The sequence below is a fragment of the Trichomycterus rosablanca genome, chromosome 10 (genome assembly GCF_030014385.1).
Source record: "Trichomycterus rosablanca isolate fTriRos1 chromosome 10, fTriRos1.hap1, whole genome shotgun sequence".
Lineage (NCBI taxonomy): Eukaryota > Metazoa > Chordata > Actinopteri > Siluriformes > Trichomycteridae > Trichomycterus > Trichomycterus rosablanca.
Window position 1 is genome coordinate 24110910 of NC_085997.1, and position 20106 is coordinate 24131015.

The 20106-nt window shown below is 38.9% G+C and overlaps 1 long non-coding RNA gene across 1 annotated transcript in view; it reads right to left on the bottom strand.

Moving 5' to 3' along the window:
- Nucleotides 1-241: 241 nt before the first annotated feature.
- LOC134321075 (uncharacterized) overlaps nucleotides 242-20106 on the bottom strand; it is a 36126-nt gene continuing 16261 nt past the window's right edge. Inside the window, exons 2-3 of the long non-coding RNA XR_010013782.1 lie at nucleotides 6504-6541; nucleotides 242-750 (exon numbers count right to left, since the gene is read on the bottom strand). This is a non-coding gene — a long non-coding RNA (uncharacterized LOC134321075). The remainder of the gene's footprint in view (nucleotides 751-6503; nucleotides 6542-20106) is intronic.

Below are 20106 nucleotides of genomic sequence, written 5' to 3' on the forward strand. Positions count from 1 at the left end.
AGCTGCTTGGTTAAAACCACAGAAACCTCTTTTGAAAAACCCAGCAAGAGACAAGCCGGCCCATTTTGAATGAGTAGTTGTTTTGGAATGCATTACCTGAATAGGCTTTTTTTTCTAAACACAATAACTGACACATAAAGTCGCCAATGACATACTGTATCACAAAGCTTAACCTTTCACTTTATTTCAGATATATTTGTATAGCATTTGCTAACAGATTGTTTACTGCTGAAGTGTTTGTAGATGTTCAGTAAGAAATAAGGGACAGAGGTTCAGTGTTCATTCAGTTGTTTAGCCTCTAACGTACTACCAAAAATTCCAATTCAAGCTCTACTAAATTGAAACTGTTGAGCCCATGGGCATGGCTCATTAAATTTACATTACACTGAAACATGTTGTAGAAAGTGCAATAGAATTTTGTGTGGACACTCCACGCAGCGGTAAAACACACTAGCAGACCAAAGCTGACTTTTCAAACTCGTCGGCTCGAAACTCAGCCCCGCCATCTGGCAGGCTGGGCGCCTACATGAACAACGATTGGCTGTTGAGTCGAGGGATAATACGTTGATCAGGGTGTGGCTCTCTGTACACAAAGCTGATCTGCATATGCACTTGCCTCGTGCAGGTGAAAAGAAGCTGTCGGCTACTACACGTGTCAGAGGGGGTGTGTGTCAGTCTCACTCTCCTCAATCAGGGCGGGAATTTCCATCAGTAGTGAGAAAGCATAACGCAATTGGGTAATTGGATACGCTAAAAGTCGAGAGAAGAAGGGGAGAAAATGCATAAACAAAAATATATTAAAAAAAAAGAATTATGTGGTTTGTTTTGTACTTTTTACAGCTACATAAATCAAAAAAAATAAAAACTGGCAAATACAATTTAAACAGAAACAATTTAACACAGACGTGACTAAATCATAATTACCAACACATTTAAATTATTTGTGCATTAAAAGCAGATATTAGGCTGCTCAGGTGGCGCAGTGGTAAAGTACGCTAGCACACCAGAGTTGGGGTTTCAAATACATCGTATCGAATCTAAGCTCTGCCTTTCGACTGGGCTGGGTGGCTGTATGAACAACGATTGGCTGTTAGGGTTAGAGGGTAAAAAAGTCGGATCATAGGTCCTCATAACTGGTGCAACTGCGGCCCCTGCTGGCTGACTGATGGTGCCTGAACAGGGCTGAGGAATAATGCTGATGGGGGTGTGGCCCTCCGTACACAGTGCCCGTCGGTGTATGAACTCGACTCATGCAGGTGAAAAATGCAGTCTGTACTAACTGTACATGCCAGAGGGGGCGTATGTCAGCTGAGAGGCGTCAGCGGTGAAGGGTCGAATCAGTATAGACTAGATTAGGGGAGAAAATTGGGGGAAAAAGTGGAGAGGGAAAAAAAAAAAAAAAGCAGATATTAGCTTTAAAAGTGCTCTGACAATTAGCACTTTGATGAGTGAAATTTTAAAAAGTAACATTAAACAACTAACAGAGTTGCATTGAGACCAATTATCATATGCTTGGGGTGGCTGTGCTCTAATGAGCTAACCCACCTGTGGTGAGATCCGAGTTTGAAATAATTTCCTGAAGGGAAGAAATTCCTCATTACTGCTGCCTATATCGCGGCCTCAGCTGGCTGGTCGAAGGTGCCAGCACAGATATGGGGAATTATGAAGGGAAGTGCAGGACTCTAAATATGCAATACTGCTCTTTGTGAGAACTTGTCTCTGGCAGAGAAAAAGAAGCGGTTCACAACTGCATATGTGTATTTGGGTGGGGGAGGGGGATTTGGGTCAGAACATCATTGGTCAGAACAGGAGTCTGCAGCAGTGGTGGAAAGACATATCTGAGTAATCTGATACTGGATTGAAAGAAAGAGGAAAACAAGAAAAATTTGTAAACTTTTTTCCCCCCCCCAAAATCAGCACTGGCAACAAAAGAGAAGCACAAACTGATGCCACTGAGAGTTAAATGCCTTAAAAGTACACCAAAAATGCATAAATTAATAAATTATTAAACATGCAAACCTTCATGTAAAGAGCACAAGACCTACAAAAAAGTAAATTGAATATATAAGGTTATTAGGTGACGTTTATGAGGTTCCCAGATGAACTTTAAACATGTTTTCTACATCTGGACAGATTAAATTTTAAAACTAAATGATGACTTCAATTAACAATGTCTGCTGACAACTGCTAACAGCCTTAAGGTGAAATAACTGCTTTCATTGTAGCAAACTCTGATTTTAATGCTGCAAAATCACGTGACAATTCAATTTTCATATCGTGAAGCTCAGTTCTTAATTTAGCGTGGTGGTCCTTCAGAATTGTTTGCAATTCACTGACGACGGCCTGCACCAAGTCAGGTTTCAATGCTGCCGCTGCCGCAGCCGCTAGAGCGCGCGACTCTGCTGGAGGCAAAGCGGCACATTTATTAAAGCAATAAGCCACGAGAGACCGTGTGTTACTGCAATTTTATCATGGGAACATCTTTCCCCGTGATTAAATCATAGCAGTAACGCACGGTCGAGTGGCTTATTGCTTTTATAAAATGTCGATCAACATGAAATATAATAAAATACAACAATGTTCAATTTATAAATGTTTTTACTTACAAAAACACTTACAAAAAGCATTCTTCTGTGAAATCAGGTAGCCTGTTAACAGTGTTGCTAGGCAACATGAGGGCGAACATAACATTCGCAATAACCAAGTTTGTACTTTTTCTTTTCAGTGGCGTATTAATATGGAATGATGTGAGGTGGTCATAGGTGTGCGTATATCGGGGATGTTACAGCGGCTTCGAACGCGGCTCAGCCAATCAGATTTTAGGACCAGAACTATGTTTTATAATACTTTTTTTAGATACTGTTATCTATGTTATAAATTGTTTTAGGTTTGAGTAATTTAGGTCTAGAATAAAAGACGTGGAACTGTTTGTGATCTTTAGGTAAATGGTTAAACGCACTGCACGCTTTATAACATGACAGGAAAAACACAATTCTAATCTTAAGCAATTTAAAATGTTGATTTTTTTAATAACCGTTTAATGTTTTCTTAAGAAAAAAGGAACAGTTTTTTGTTGCTGACAAAAGTGTCTGTGGCCTTAACTTTTGCTTTGTCTTTGTATTTCAGCACTCAGTTTCCAGACCTAGCATAAGGAGATGGCCAGAGTTTGTAATTAGGTCCTAATCAGCAATAAGTCCCTGCGTCTGTGTTCAGCCTCACCTCACTGACTGCGCCATTGACTGCCTAAGCTTGACCTGGCCGTCTATGCTATTCTAAGATAATAGCTAACAGAGGCTCATTGACAGGAAAGAATGAACCGTTTGTGGACTAAATATTGGAAACAAGTCCCTCAGTGCATGTTGGTTGGATGACAATTGTTGGTTTAACCTTATTGTTAGGATAAACATTAGAGCTATTCCCTGTGGGCACTCCTTAAATGATTCTGTTAATCAAGTTAGACATCCTCCTTAGAGCTAGAAATGCTTCCATTGTGACTTTTCACTGTGTGTTTTTCTTCAGACACTGCACAAAGCAGCAAAGAATATGAACATGATCCAATTCTGATTGCTGGAACCTATAAAATACAAATTTTACATATGGAAGGGACATGATCTTTTGTTTTGGTTGGATTTGTATGCCATGTTTAACACATTTGTGGCATGATTGTATCTTGTCTTTAGACATTAAATCCATTTTATAAATTGTATATATTTTTTCATTTTTATGGCTATGAGGTAGGTTAAAACTGTTCTTGTGTTGTCTTGTGTAGAATTTCTTTTATGGATTCTAGCATGTGTACTTGTCTTTCCTTTGTGTATCTTTGTGGCATTCTATTAGGATGTGCTTTATTGTAATAGGTGTTTGGCAGATTTTACAGGTTGGGGGTCTTCTCCTTTTGAACATAACTGAAAAACATTTCTTTAAAATTCACAAAAAAATTAAAATTGTTTCATTAAAAACAATAAAATTAAGCCACACTTCTGTGTTTTTAGTCATTGTTTTTTCTGCATGAACCCATTATGCCTTATCTTCAGTTCAAGGGCAGATGACCTTACACTTTCAGAAACCTTTTTTTATTAAATATTTTTTAATAAAGTTGTCCAGGTCCTAATGCAACAAAGCACCCCATCCCATCATCACAACATACTATTGCAATGTTTTTGTTCTGAAACAGTGTATTTGCTTTTGACCAGACATAAATTTTATGAATGTTTATGTACATTTTTGCTTAATCAATCGCTCACTTTAAGCTGCTTATCTTTATCGGGGTTGCAGGGGGTGCTGGAGCCTATCATAGGCACAAGGCAACCAGAAACAACCTGGACAGGGGTGCCAGTCGATTGCACGGCAGACACACAAACACACTTTCACACACACACACACACACATCTAAGGGTAATTTTAGTATCTCTAATTTACCTGACTGCATGTCTTTGGACTGTGGGAGGAAACCGGAGCACCCAGAGGAAACCCACACATACACAAGGAGAACTTGCAAACTCTACACAAAAAGGACCTGGACCGATTCACCTGGGAATCAAACCTTCTTGCTGTAAGGCAACTGTGCTACCCACCGAGCCACCGTGCTGACTTTGCTAAATCGTGTTCACATTAATGAAGACTGATCTTATCTAGGAAGTGACAGATGATGCCATAAAAAAGATTTATTTAGTCGTAGCTAAGTTGTTGCTGAGCCCTAAAAAAGGCTACTCGAGTGGATTTACCACTACTCCCATTATATTATAGAGATCATTTGTCTTACTTTGGTTTCTACAGTAGAGTGTTAGTGCTTTACACGTGGGTTTAAAACCCATTAATATTTAAACCAAATATTTTATCAACATGTTTTAGGGGCCTCTAGATTTTGCATAGATGACGACAGCTGTACTAAACTTTAAGGTGACTGTTAGCCCATTTCAACCAAAGGAACTCCGGTTCTTGAACTGGTTCTGTTTAGACTTACAACCTTGGTGCTTTTTAAAGAACTGGCCTGTGTTCTGGGCAGTGTTAACTCAGTGGTTAAGTTACAGGACTAGTATCATAAGGTTGCTGGTTCAAGCCCTACCACTGCCAATTTGCCTCTGTTGGGCCCCTGAGCAAGGCCCTTAACCCCCAGTTGCTCGACTTATATTCAGTCATAAGTAAGTCACTTTGGATAAAGAAGCGTCTGCTAAACGCTGCAAATGTAATGTAAATGCGTTTCCACCAGTTTTTGGAAGCCAAGGATGCATCAATGATAGACGCTGCACAACAAAAGCAAATAATACTAACATGATTGTGGAGCAGGTCAATGTGAGCATTTGTGCTGTTACAGATGTTTGTTTTATGCAAAAAGCAAGCGTCGATCAACTATATGATAAAAAGACTTAGAAAGCTACTTCATGCAAGACAAATGTGAAACGTTCGTATGACTAATGTACGTGAAACATTTAATTTGCAAATGTTTAGTATACACATGTTTATTGTTTGTTGATTAGGATTTTAACATCATGTTTTACACTTTGGTCACATTTATGACAGAAACGGTAGTTACTCATTACACAAGATTTATCAGTTCACAAGCTAGTATACACAAGTAAAAAAGGAAACTAGCAGCCATATAAATGGTGTATAGTTTGTCAGTATTTGTATATGCACACAAAAGCGGACATATAAAATATATAAATAAAGTTTTAAAATTTAAATTATATAATTTATATTGTTGCTTTCTTTGTCCTCTACATGTCACGCCCACGGATGATGCAACGGTTCGTGCTAAACACTCTTGTATTCTTTGGTCCAGCTGCAAACAAACACGTTTACACGTCGATTGAAAAGAGCTGTTTGTGAATTCAGTGGTAAAGTTCAAGTGAGCGCTGGCTAACATTAAGCCTGGCTTTTTTTGAACATGGGTGTTGAATTATTGTTTCATTAATAAATAATTTAATAACAACCTTTTACGAAACACGTTGTGTTTTTTTCCTGGCGTTCTCTTTATGTAAGGCTTCAATGCTCGTTGTATAATGATTTAAAATAAAGTGTTCCGAATAAGCAATACAAAGGTTACGAAGGAAATGAGAAAAATCTTTTTTACATCTTTCTCTTTACCACTTAAAAAAACCCAGCTTGTTTTATATCTATGTTTTACTAATAAAAAGCACTTTAACACACTCTGAATCTTTCTTTGAGTCTCTGGTGGCCAGTGTATTGTCTGCAAGAACAGATCTACACACAAAACTAGATCTCAGCTACTCAGACAGGTACGTGGTGCTAGTTCTGATTATTCATTCAGCCATTCATTATTTTTACTTATGCAATATAAACGCCATCACAGCATCCAATTTTCATTAAGCTAATATTGCAGTGCAGATTATTTGCAGAAAATGCCACGTTTTGTTATTCTCAATAATTAAAACAAACTGACATTTGATTTTAGTAAAACCTGTTTAATAATGCATGCAGTTGTTTTCTCCTGCATACCTAAGGGCTTTAAGAAAGCTTTAAAATAATATAACACCACTCACTTTTTGCGGGTATCGTATCTCCCGGTCTCTCCAATACTCTGAAAATTAAAGACAAAATAATAAGCTAACTGGACACCAGTGCATTAAAATAAATACCACACATACCAACAGCCTTATGTAACATCTGTAAAATAAAAATGATTTTTAAAATAATATTTAAAAAAAAAGCTTTTAAATAAATTGAATTCTACATTTCATTTTCATTAACGCTTTATCCTGGTCAGGGTCGCCGCGGGTTCAGCTTACCTGGAAAACAGGACAGGACGCCAATCTATTGCAATGCTTATGTGTGTGTCGACACCCGTTCGGTCGAAAGCATAGATGAAATTCAAACCCAGATCTTGGCTCTAGTGCAATCAACTGCTGCACCACCCGTCATGAGCTAAATGACACTGTGTAACTGAATTACACAGTCAAATCAACTGTCAGCTTCACTTTCTACCTAGCTTAGAGACTCTATTGAGGCACTGTCATTGTATGCCACCTTTTCAACATAAGCGATGTAAAGGAAGCAACTACAAGCAATATCAATACATGAATAGTCACACTGCTCACAGATAGTTTTTTATAATTATTTATTAATTTATTTATTGATTTATTCATTTTATTTTTTCCCAGCAGCCACGCACATCCGTAAGACCTACACTGATCAGCCATAACATTAAATTCACCTCCTTGTTTCTATTCTCCCTGTCCATTTTATCACTTACCATACAGAAACACTTCGTAGTTCCGCAGTTACTGACTTGGTTAGTTTTGGTTGGTGGACTATTCTCAGTCCAGCAGTGACAGTGAAGTCCACCAGCGCTGCTGTGTCTGATCCACTCATACCAGCACAACACACACTAACCACCACCATGACAGCGTCACTTCAGTGCTGAGAACGACCCACCACCCAAATAATACCTGCTCTGTGGTGGTCCTGGGAGAATCCTGACCATTGAAGAGTAGCATGAAAGGGGGCTAACAAAGCATGTAGAGAAACAGATGGACTACAGTCAGTAATTGTAGAACTACAAAGTGCTTCCATATGGTAAGTGGAGCTGATAAAATGGACAGTGAGTATAGAAACAAGGAGGTGGTTTTAATGTTATGGCTGATCGGTGTATGTGCCGGTTACAACATGCCACAGCATCACAATTGGGTTAAGGCTTCGACTTCAAAACTAGCAGTTTCTTTTTTTTAAACCTTCTGTGTATTTTAAGCCATCGTATTGGTTTATTATCTACCTTCCTTTTATTGAGCTTCAGATAATCTGTTACTATGTCATATAATTTAAATGTATGGTTCCCTTAATAATTACAAGCTGTCCAAGTCATGTGATGATAAAATTGCTCTAATGCTCCCTTATCCATGCTTTACAGTAAGGATCAAGTGAAATGGGTTTATCTACACTACTCTATACTCCATACTTTATGAGAAACTGAAGTAAAAATCAGAGTAACACCTACAGCTACATCAAGGCAAAACTTAAAATGCAGTGGTGTTAATCAATGTTACTAGGTGGCACATGATCCTGTTCTAGCCTGCCAGGCATTACTAATTGCAGACTAAGTAATTCAATTTCCTTCATTGCAATTGTAATAAATGCAATTACTGCAACACTTCATTTTGAAAAGGACACTTGCACCAGTGCTTCCGAAGACCTGTTTCTTCCTCAGCGCACACAAGAATGCCAGCTGTGCTGTTGTTATAGCAACCTTACAGAATAATGTTTGGAAATTTTCCTTTCTGGTTGGATCAGTATTTCATCTTTTCTGACATGTAAAGTCACCTAAGCATTTTATACATGTAGATTATGGGATGTAGAAGGATGTGAGGTGTGACGGTTTATGCACCACTATTTTTCCAGTTGAAAAATTGATCCCTGTGGAGTCCATATGCTTAACATAAGGGTGTTTCAATTATTGATGCGTAGCTTATTTTCAAATCTGCACAGATACAGGATGGTGGTAGCTCCGCGATTGAGGGTTAGTTAATACACAGTAGTACTGTACATACAAAACACCACATTTCAGTACAGTACATGTGCTTTACTATACACCATAATACATTTCCTTCTTTTTTTATGAAATGTATCTACCAGAAACAACAATAACTCTCAATAACTCTCCTTCTTTATTTCAGTAGTATTATATTTTGTAGGTGTAACTGCACGAAAGAAAGAATACTTTACTCAGCGGATTTCCTTCTTCTCTCTCACTCCCTGTCCCCTCTGTCTGATACACAGTGACAGCTACTGGCAGGAGTAATTTTACAACAACAAATAGTAATAGATTGTTTAATTTTCTCATTACTACTCTTTCTCTGCACATTCTTTGGGGACATTTTAATATAGAATTTTACAAAATATAAAGAAAACACCAAAAAAAAAAAAAAAAAAAAAAAAAAAAAAAACACCATCCGCTGTCCGAATGTTTGCTCACTGCACTGTATATAAAATGTATATATAGAAAGAGAGACGCTCGGAGTCAACTTCGTCACGTGTTTCACGAATTTCGGTTTGTAATCCGAAATTTGTTCGTACGTTAAGTTGAATAAGATCGCTCATAACACAAAATGTTCGTATAGTAAACGATTCGTAACTCGAGGGTCTACTGTATTTACATTTACATTTACATTTTCAGCATTTAGCAGACGCTTTTATCCAAAGCGACTTACACAGTGAGCAGAACACAATGAGCAATTGAGGGTTGAGGGCCTTGCTCAGGGACCCAACAGTGGCAACTTGGTGGTGGCGGGGCTTGAACCGGCAACCTTCTGTTTACTAGTCCAGTACCTTAACCACTGAGCTATCACTGGCTATCACTGTATTGTTAATGTAAAGTCGTCAGTAAGGAGTTTTAAGGCATCAGGAGCTCTGTGGTTAAGGTACTGAACTAGTAATCATAAGGCTGTTGGTTTGAGGCCCACAAACGGCATGGTGCCACTGTTGGGCCACTGAGCAAGGGCCTTAACCCCTAATTGCTCAAACTGTAGTTATTTATTAGGATTTTAATGTCATGTTTTACACACTTTGATATTAAAAACTTGAATTAATGAATCTTGTGTAACGAGTAATAACCTCTCCTGTCATTTCTTCCTCTGCATGTCTTTGTGTCTGCGTGGGTTTCCTCCGGTAGCTTCGATTTCCTCCCACAGTCCAGGGAGAACATGCAAACAGAAATGACCCGGACTGCTCCACCTGGAAATCAAACCCAGGACCTTCTTGCTGTGAGGCGACAGTGCTACCCACTGAGCCACCCAGCTCTGTGGTTAAAGTAGTGGACAAGTAATCATAAGGTTGTTGATTTAAGCCCTACCAATGTCATTTTGCAACTGTTGGGCCCCTGAGCAAGGCCCTTAACCCTCACTTGCTCAAACTGTATTCAATCATAATTTTAATTCGCTTTGGATACAAGTGTCTGCTAAATGTCTCAAATGTAAATGCATTTTAACAAGATACAGCAATGCTCCCAGGTAATTACAAAATGCTTTTTTAAATGATGAATGATAGCATTCATTAAAGTGGAAAATGCTATTAAGCCCTACCTGGCCCTGTGTAAAAAACGTAATTTCTCCAAAATCCATTAACCAAAATCAATTGACAATTAGGTTTAATTTTACTGGCCACACCCAGACATGATTACTGCCAGACCTGTTGAATCTAAACATCACTTAAATAGAACCTGTCTGAAAATCAGAAGCAGACTGACAAGCAGCACATGAGAGATTCAAATGCAGATGTGGAACAAATACATTAAAATGTGCCTATATAAAATATATCTGGAAAGGGTTACAAAGCCATTGCTAAGGCTCTGGGACTCCAGCAAACCACAGTGTGAGCCATTATCCAAAATCACAGTGGTGAACCTTTCCAGGAGCAACCGGCCAACCAAAATTTCACAGAAAACACCAGGAGGTCTCAAAAGAACCCAGACACACACCTAGAAACTACAGGCCTCCCTTGCCTTAGTTAAGGTCAACATACATGCAAGTTATTCATTAAATTACATTATGTCACAAGTTTAATTTCAAACAGTCATGGACCATTTTGTATCTCCAATTCACCTCACTTGCATGTTTTTGGACTGTGGGAGGAAACCGGAGCTCCCAAAGGAAACCCACGTAGACACTGGGAGAATATGCAAATTCCACACAGAAAGGACCTGGACCGCCCTACCCGGGGACCGAATCCAGGACCTTCTTGCTGTGAGGCAACAGTGCTACCCACTGAGTCACCGTGCCACCCTCTCCTTTTCATTAAACAATTTTATACATTTTAATGAAATTGGACTGATCTGGACTGCAGGCAGGTCATTCAAGCATATGCACTCTATGTCCACAAAGTCACAAATGTAGAGCGTGCAGAATTAAGCCTGACATCGTCTTGCTGAAATAATGTACCTCTCAGAAAAAAAACAAGTCAGCTTAAAGGCAGTTTATGGTCCCTTAATACAAATGCAGGACACAAACAGTGGGCACTGATGCCGCCCTATACCATGACAGATGTTTGATATACACCATTTGCTAATAGCAGACAGGATAGTAATTTTCATGTTTGGCACAGAGAACCTTTTTTTATCTTTAAACAAACAAAAATGCTTACTGGACAACAACACATTCCCTGTCCATTATTTGCAATCTTGTATTAAAAATAGTTATTTTAACTAATTAAAAATAATTAAAAAGTGACAAGCAATGACCCTTGAACTTTGCTTGTACATGTGTGAAAATAAAAAGCATTATTAGCTGCAGCTGCTTTATAATCATTAGGGATGTAACGAATGCACCACAAGACAGTTAAAAATCGGTGCACATGTGCCACAATTCGAATTGGTTATTAATTTAAGACAAATCGATATTCACTTTAAACAGCAGAGGGCACTGATGCTATTCACCTCACCTAATTGATGGCACTTCACAAAGTTGCCAGGTAGGGGACTTTCCAGCCAAATTTATTTATGTGAGGATACTTTATTTGTATTATTCATTTATTTATATAATGTTGGATTTGTTTTGAAATTTCATTTCAGTTTTTTTACACAATAAGCATTATTTGGCATAGTTTGTACCTACCTAAGAAATAAAAGGGCATTCATTATTTAGATAAATAAAAGATAAGCACAAATACAGTATTTTTTTTTTACCCCTTTTTCTCCCACTTTTAGCACATCCAGTTTCTACCCGTCAATCATCCTCTCACTAATGCTGGTCCCTGCTCCTGATTGGGGAGGACGAGGCTGCTCCATGCCCCCACCGAAACTCGCACAGCAATCGAACATCTTATCACCCACACTTGACGAGCAGTACCCAACGGTACAGCGCCGTGCACGGAGGGCCACACCCCCTACCGCACTCCTTCCCCATGTCCGTGCAGGCGCCACCAACCAACCAGCAAAGGTCGTAATTGCACTAGTCTGAGAGAGAGTCCCCATCCGGCTTTAGTCCCGCCCCTTATCTGAACAACAGGCCAATCATTGTTCATGTAGCCACTCAGCCTCAGCCAGCAAAGCAGAGCCAAGATTCGATACGATGTATTCAAGATCTCAGCTCTGGTGAATTTTTTAAAGAGAAATAATAAAAGGAAACCGTCATAAAAATCGTATCACGAATCGTATCGCATCGTGGGTGGAGTGTATCGTTACATCCTTAATAATCATTACAAATAAGTGACATTTGTACGTTCAGTTCCTTGTATGCTTACCACTTAACCACTGACGATACTGCTTTAGATCACTTAAAATGGTTTGTGTGCCCCTCTGTTTCGAAAATAGAATTTTAGTAAAATTATAATTAAAACATGAAAATGTTTTGACGTTTTCACAATTTTCACAGTTCATTTTGACCCTTTATTTTGACAGTTTAATTCAAATTAAGGCCTGGCATTGCGTTTGACTAGTTTTGACTAGTCCAAGACACCTCTAAGACCACAAAGAAAGCCTTGTCCACAACCCTAAGCAATACTAAAAGTAAACCATGTCAAAGCCAGCATGAAAATGGCCCAAGCACTATTAGAACCGTATAAGATTTATGGCGAAAAGTACTGTATGAAGAAACCAGACCAAGATCTTAATGGACATCCCATTTTAACTTTGGAAATTAAAATCTGTCTGTGGGAATTTGTGGCCATTCAGCCAAAAGGCATTTGTGAGGTCAGTCACTGATAAAGTGATAAGTTTGCATTCAACAATACAGTTAATCCCAAGAGGGTCTAGTAGGATTGAGGTCAGGGCTCAGTGCAGACCACTGAAATTCCATCACACTACACATGTCAAACAATGTCAAACCTAACTTTGTGTGCAGGGTTTCAGTAGGGGTTGGCTAGCATAACAGAATGCCGCTCTTTATAAGCAGCAACAGTAAGTTTTATTATTGTAAAATAATTGATTTCACGCATTTTTCCAAGGTGCACAGTAGCTAATATGGAAATATGAAGTGGCTGACATTTACAGCCCCATTTACTTTATAAAGCAATATTGACAGAAAAAATTTAAAGTTAAACAAAAACAGTGCTCATAGAAATAAATGTTGACAGTGATTAAAAACGGGCCTTGTGCACCTTTAGCTGATAAGTTTCGATGATTATTTTATCCTTTCCAAAAGCAAACCTAAATAAATGCTCACTGGACAATATCACACATTGCATTGGAGCACATGTTTGTCTGGCCATTATTTGCAATTTTTATTAAAAATGATTAAACTGATTAACAATTCTCTAAAGCAGTTTGGCACAAAGTGATACGCCAGGATCCTTGAGCTTTGCTTGACCATTTGACTTAAAGAATTTAACAAAAAAAAAAAAAAGACTTCAAAAAAATTTCTCATTTACTGCAGCTGCTTTACACTGATCAGCCATAACATTATGACCACCTCCTTGTTTCTACACTTCCTGTCCATTTTATCAGCTCCACTTACCATATAGAAGCACTTTGTAGTTCTAAAATTGTTTGTTTATTGTTTATTAGGATTTTAACGTCATGTTTTACACTTTTGGTTACATTCATGACAGGAAACGGTAGTTTTTTCTTCACACAAGGTTCATCAGTTCACAAGGTTATATCGGACACAGTCATGGACAATTTAGTGTCTCCAATTTACCTCATTTGCATGTTTTTGGACTGTGGGAGGAAACCGGAGCTCCCGGAGTAAACCCACGCAGACACGGGGAGAACTTGCAAACTCCACACAGAAAGGACCCAGACATTCCCACCTGGGGATCGAACCCAGGACCTTCTTTCTGTGAGGTGACAGTGCTACCCACTTAACCACCGTGCCGCCCTAGTTCTACAATTACTGACTGTTCATCTGTTTCTCTACATACCTTTTTAGTCTGCTTTCACCCTGTTCTTCAAGGGTCAGGACCTCCACAGGACCACCACAGAGTAGGTATTATTTAGGTGGTGGATCATTCTCAGCACTGCATTGACAATGACATGGTGGTGGTGTGTTAGTGTGTGTTATGGGTATGAGTGGATCAGACACAGCAGCTCTGCTGGAGTATTTAAATACCGTGTCCACTCACTGTCCACTCTATTAGACACTCCTACCTAGTTGGTCCACCTTGTTCATGTAAAGTCAGAGACGATCGCTCATCTATTGGTGCTGTTTGAGTTGGATATCTTCTAGACCTTCATCAGTGGTCACAGGACGCTGCCAACAGGGCGATGTTGGCTGGATATATTTTTGGTTGGTGGACTATTCTCAGTCCAGCAGTGACAGTGAGGTGTTTAAAAACTCCATCAGCATTGTTGTGTCTTATCCACTCATACCAGCACAATACACACTAACACACCACCACCATGTCAGTGTCACTGCAGTGCTGAGAATGATCCACCACCTAAATAATACCTGCTCTGTAGTGGTCCTGGGAGAGTCCTGACCATTGAAGAACAGCATGAAAGGGGGCTAACAAAGCATGCAGACAAACATATGGACTACAGTCAGTTATTGTAGAACTACAAAGTGCTTCTATATGGTAAGTAGAGCTGATAAAATAGACAGCGAGTGTAGACACAAGGAGGTGGTTTTAATGTTATGACTGATCAGTGTATAATCATTAAAAATAAAAAATAAAAAAACCACTTTCATATATCTTCTGCTCCCTATTAGTTTACTGCTCACCACTCAACCACTGATAGCTACATTTACTTTATAAAGCGTTATGACAAAAAAAAATTATAATAAATAAAATGACTCAGAGTAACAAATGTTGACTGTGATTAAAAATCGGCCTTGTCCCAAACTTATTACTACTATTTTTTTTAATATTGATTTTATGAAACTGACCCTAAAACTATTAGGCTTAGGTGTGTTTTTATAGGATAGATGTCAAAGAAATTAATCCTATTTGCCTTGAAACCATGGAGGGAAGCATCAGCAAACCAGAATCATTATGTGGTAATGTGAAATAACGGTCAGGTGGACTGGTGATGAAACATTGTTTTGTTAGGGCTGATGCTATTAACTGGCTCAATCTTTCCATTTTTTCCACATCTGTATGATAAGTCACTGTTACCCTCTTTTTTGTTGAAAATACTGGATATTGGCCTGGACCAACTCTGAAAAACAGCTGATATGTATAAAATTCTGATTTTCTAGTAAAGTGTGCTTGCTAAATTATATTAAGCCTCTCATAAATCACATAAACAAAAGAGACCTCAAAATTGCAGTAAAGCAAAACAAAGAAAATCAAATGAACATTGAACAACAAACTAGGCTTTAATGTGTTTACTAAACTGCCAATAGAGACGATAAAGCAAGCTGAGTAGTCATTCTACATGGTTGGAGATACATAATGGACAGAATTGCTACTAGCGTCTTAGTGATTTTGCTTAAATGTCACACTCGGGAAGCTGTGTCTGGAACATGGCACAGAACTGATCTTGTCTGTGCTTCTTCTTTAATGTCAGCAGAACTATCTACCTATTACGGCGTTTGTAGTTAGACGGCTCTCATCTCTACAGGTCCACTTAATAATTGTTTTAGACAGGAAAAGCTCCTGCACAGTAGGAGTCATCAATAGGAACAAGCATTTTAAAAGAGCACTTATTACCAGTGTGCTCTGTTCAGCACTTAGCAACAGAGGTTCTGGAGGTCCAGTGACCACAATTGATCTTTATTAAGCTCAAAAGTATGGGGACATTCGTTGTAAGTAATCTATTGAGCTTTTTTAGCCACCATTCACTAGCATTTATAAAATCAATTATAACATCTCTGAAGACTAACATTAGCAGTGTAAGGGTTTATACCAAGGAGTTTGGTGTTCAGAACCAGTGATATATTGCAGTGGGAACATAAACCTCAGTTAAAGAAATATTGGAAAAAAACTAGGCAGGGTTGCAAAGAATTAGCACATAACATTCACTCAATCCTAAATGCAATTATACCGTAGCCAATCTAGCTACTGGCATGTGATAAAAAGTGGAAGGCAATCTAAATACTGGCAATGCCACCATCACCCTAACTGTACTTCACTGCATTATAGCAATAAACTTATTCAATAGCCCTCCACTAATAAATAATGTTGTATTATATATGTTATTATAGTGTTGTATTATATGTTATATATGTTGTAATAATATGTTGTACTTTATATATGTTATATAGAAGGCACTATCTAATTCACGGCCGCGATAATCGCGTCACAGACTGTGAAATGAGCAGTTTCGTGTAATGTGCAATTTGCTTTGAAATACAAAATTAAAGGTTTGTGTTTAGCAATTGAGCATTTTTTATTTGCTTAGCGTATTAAATAAGGCGCAATGAGGTGGTCCTAGCAATCATACAACAATTACGTTAGTGTAACAGACTTTTCTGTTGTGTAGTGTGCTGACAATATTTAATGTATGTGTTTACGCACTGAGTGCATTGTGACTTTGAGGATTCCATAATCAATGGAAAAGTGTGCTTCTCTACACACGTGATCATCTCTCTCTAGTCTGTGCTGCTCAAAAGAACAAGTCAGTAAAGTTCTCATTAATTTGTCTATGTACAGTTTATTTTGTCCTTTATAAACTCAGCAAACTCTAAAGACGCTCAGTTAGACTAGCAATCGGTTAGACAAAATGTCCAAGATGTCAAAGTCTAAAGCAGCTACAAGCGCTACTCAGGTAACTGAGTTTGAAAAACTCTCAACCAATTCTGTGGACGCAGAGGGGGTGTCACATCCACATAAGCACAGACATAATTTAATATACGAGTGTCATTTAATGACTGACGTAAAATGTGGCACCTTTAAAAATCTGTGAAATGCGATTTTTGAAAACGAGGTCCATGAAATTAAGCACATTTTCCTATAAATTTAGTAGGGCCTTAGTTATATAATGTTATATTATATAAGTTATAATAATATATTCTATTATACATATGTTATAAATGTTGTAATAATGCTGTATAATATATGATACATAAGTTAATGTTGTACTATGTATGATATACTGTATGTTATAATATGTTGTATTATAAAAGTTAAAAAAGTTGAAATAATTACACAACTCCATTGCACATGCTTGTGGAGCCTAATGGCAAGTTTCTATAAACAGGTACAAATAAAAACTACAAGAGTGGGGGTGGAAGTGACCGGGACCAAAATGTTCAAAACTCACCCTTCTGTTTACTAGTAGACCTTTAAACAGCTGAGCAGTGCATCTTTAAGGTAAATTCCACAAAAAGGATCAAACAAACAGCTGTTTGTACAAGAAAACTTCATTCCCTTAGCTCTTAGTGTCAAGCTCAAACTCTATTTGCTCTGAAAATAAGAAATATTGGCCCGGGTCAAATCAAATTGATGAACTTGACAGAGTATGACTTCTTGTATCCCATGTGTAACAACAGGTAAACTAATACAGACACTTCTCATCCAACCGTGGCTCGATCCGGTAAAGGGCCAGCCGTATTTATCTATGATTACGACTTAGATGACTTGGATAAAGATCAGACCAAATGAATTTACTCATAATTAATTGAGAAATGAATACAAACAAATCCAAATAATTTAGCAGCTCTTAGAAACTGAGTACCTACTTTATCTAATCAGCACAATTGACTGCATAATGCGCTCATTAATTCCTAAACTGGCTTTTGAAAATTGAATTAATCATGTGTAGTACCAAGCTAGAACTAAAATCAGTCGTGAGGAGCATGGCTGAACTAAACTGAACTAAAATAACCTTTAAGAACGATTAGGTTAGGGCCGGCTCCAACCAAGAGAGTCCGGGGCTTCTACAACTTCTCACTTCACTGTGCTAATTTAAACAAGGGCTTTATTTTTCTATTTGTCAGAGGGCTAAACTGTGGCATGGTTGTTAAACCTCTCCCAGGCCTAATTAAGAGAGCAATGCTAGCATTCATAGGCGAGCTCACACTGCTGGACCAGGAGGAGCAGGGGGGAGCACACTGATGCCTCTGGCAGCTCAGCCTGGCAGCTCCCGGCCCGTATGGCTGCAATATTAAGTGACTGTTGAAATTCATGGCTTACACAGACTGCAGAGGCATTTTTAAAAGGAGTAGGTGACAATCAGAGTCCATACGGTGCAGGAGTTGGGCGACACGCTAGCAAATTGCACCGTAATATCAAAAGTACTTAAACTTTGTTTCTTTATTCCTTCCCCCCCCCAAAAATGAGCACTTTTGTAAGTTTGTCCAAGTGTCAAAGGGCACTTCTTATCATCACAGAGTCTATTACGATATACACGAATGGCTGTCGCAAAACACTAACATCAAAACTGGATCCTGCAAATTTGCCGTAAGGGTGAAATTACTTTTTCCCAGCGGGAATAAGCACAAGAAAAAAAACCTTCACTCCCACTGTGAAAGGCAGTGAAGAGCACAGAGCAAAATCAGGCTGTGGTTAATTGGACACCCGAATTGTAATGGACATATTTCTTTGGCACAAAGGTTACTGTTTGAAAATGCCGCATACAGAGAAAGAAAATTACAGAGGCGTGACATGTCTATGATTGTCTCAATAGTTCATTTTAAATCACTTAAGGGGCGGCACGGTGGCTAAGTGGGTAGCACTGTCGCCTCACAGCAAGAAGGTCCTGGGTTCGATCCCTCAGGTGGTCCGGGTCCTTCTGTGTGGAGTTTGCATGTTCTTCCCGTGCCCGCGTGGGTTTCCTCCGGGAGCTCCGGTTTCCGCCCACAGTCCAAAGACATGCAAGTGAGGTGAATTGGAGATACAAAATTGACCATGACTGTGTTCGATGTGGCCTTGTGAACTGATGAACCTTGTGTAACGAGTAACGACCGTTCCTGTCATGAATGTAACCAAAGTGTAAAACATGACGTTAAAATCCTAATAAACAAACAAACCAATCCCTTAAATTTATTTTTCAATCTACTGAAAATTTCCACACAAGAGCATCTAAAAGGTAAAACATTACAGTTTAATTCTCATGGCTCCGACAGTTAAGATACTGGTGCATCTAAAATGTACCACTCTTTTCTCCCATCACCTTTAGGCATGCAACAGTTCCAGCAGCAAGTAAGCAGTAAGAGGGCAAGCTTGCCCCCTTATGGTGTCTTTAAGAAAATAATTACCCCTATAAATCAAACGACTCCACGTTCCCCGAGTGCAAACAACTGTAATGCATTGCTCATGGATTAACAGCAGGTGGGTTTTCACACTGCGGCTTTTCAGTTAGCAGACCGAGCGCTGTACAGAATGTGGCTTCTCGGTTAGAGTGATTCACTGCAGCAGGTTGTGCCAGAAACCACTGAAGAGGACAGTGATTAGCCACTGCTGGTGAGCTAATACACAGCAGACTTTTCTGGACAAGTATGTCTGAGCAAGCGTAAAACCAAAAGAGTAAAACAGCTTTAAGTGAAATAATCGCATTTTACAGTGTGAAATTGAGAGTGAAAGTTTCTTAAAAGTTGTAGATTTAGCGCATTAAGATGAATGCCTTTATTTGTCATATACACCGATCAGCTATAACATTAAAACCACCTTGTTTCTACACTCACTGTCCATTTTATCAGCTCCACTTACCATATACAGTGTATCACAAAAGTGAGTACACCCCTCACATTTCTGCAAATATTTTATTATATCTTTTCATGGGACAACACTATAGACATGAAACTTGGATATAACGTAGAGTAGTCAGTTTACAACTTGTATAGCAGTGTAGATTTACTGTCTTCTGAAAATAACTCAACACACAGCCATTAATGTCTAAATGGCTGGCAACATAAGTGAGTACACCCCACAGTGAACATGTCCAAATTGTGCCCAAGGTGTTAATATTTTGTGTGACCACCATTATTATCCAGCACTGCCTTAACCCTCCTGTGCATGGAATTCACCAGAGCTGCACAGGTTGCTACTGGAATCCTCTTCCACTCCTCCATGATGACATCACGGAGCTGGTGGATGTTAGACACCTTGAACTCCTCCACCTTCCACTTGAGGATGCGCCACAGGTGCTCAATTGGGTTTAGTCCATCACCTTCACCTTCAGCTTCCTCAGCAAGGCAGTTGTCATCTTGGAGGTTGTGTTTGGGGTCGTTATCCTGTTGGAAAACTGCCATGAGGCCCAGTTTTCCAAGGGAGGGGATAATGCTCTGTTTCAGAATGTCACAGTACATGTTGGAATTCATGTTTCCCTCAATGAACTGC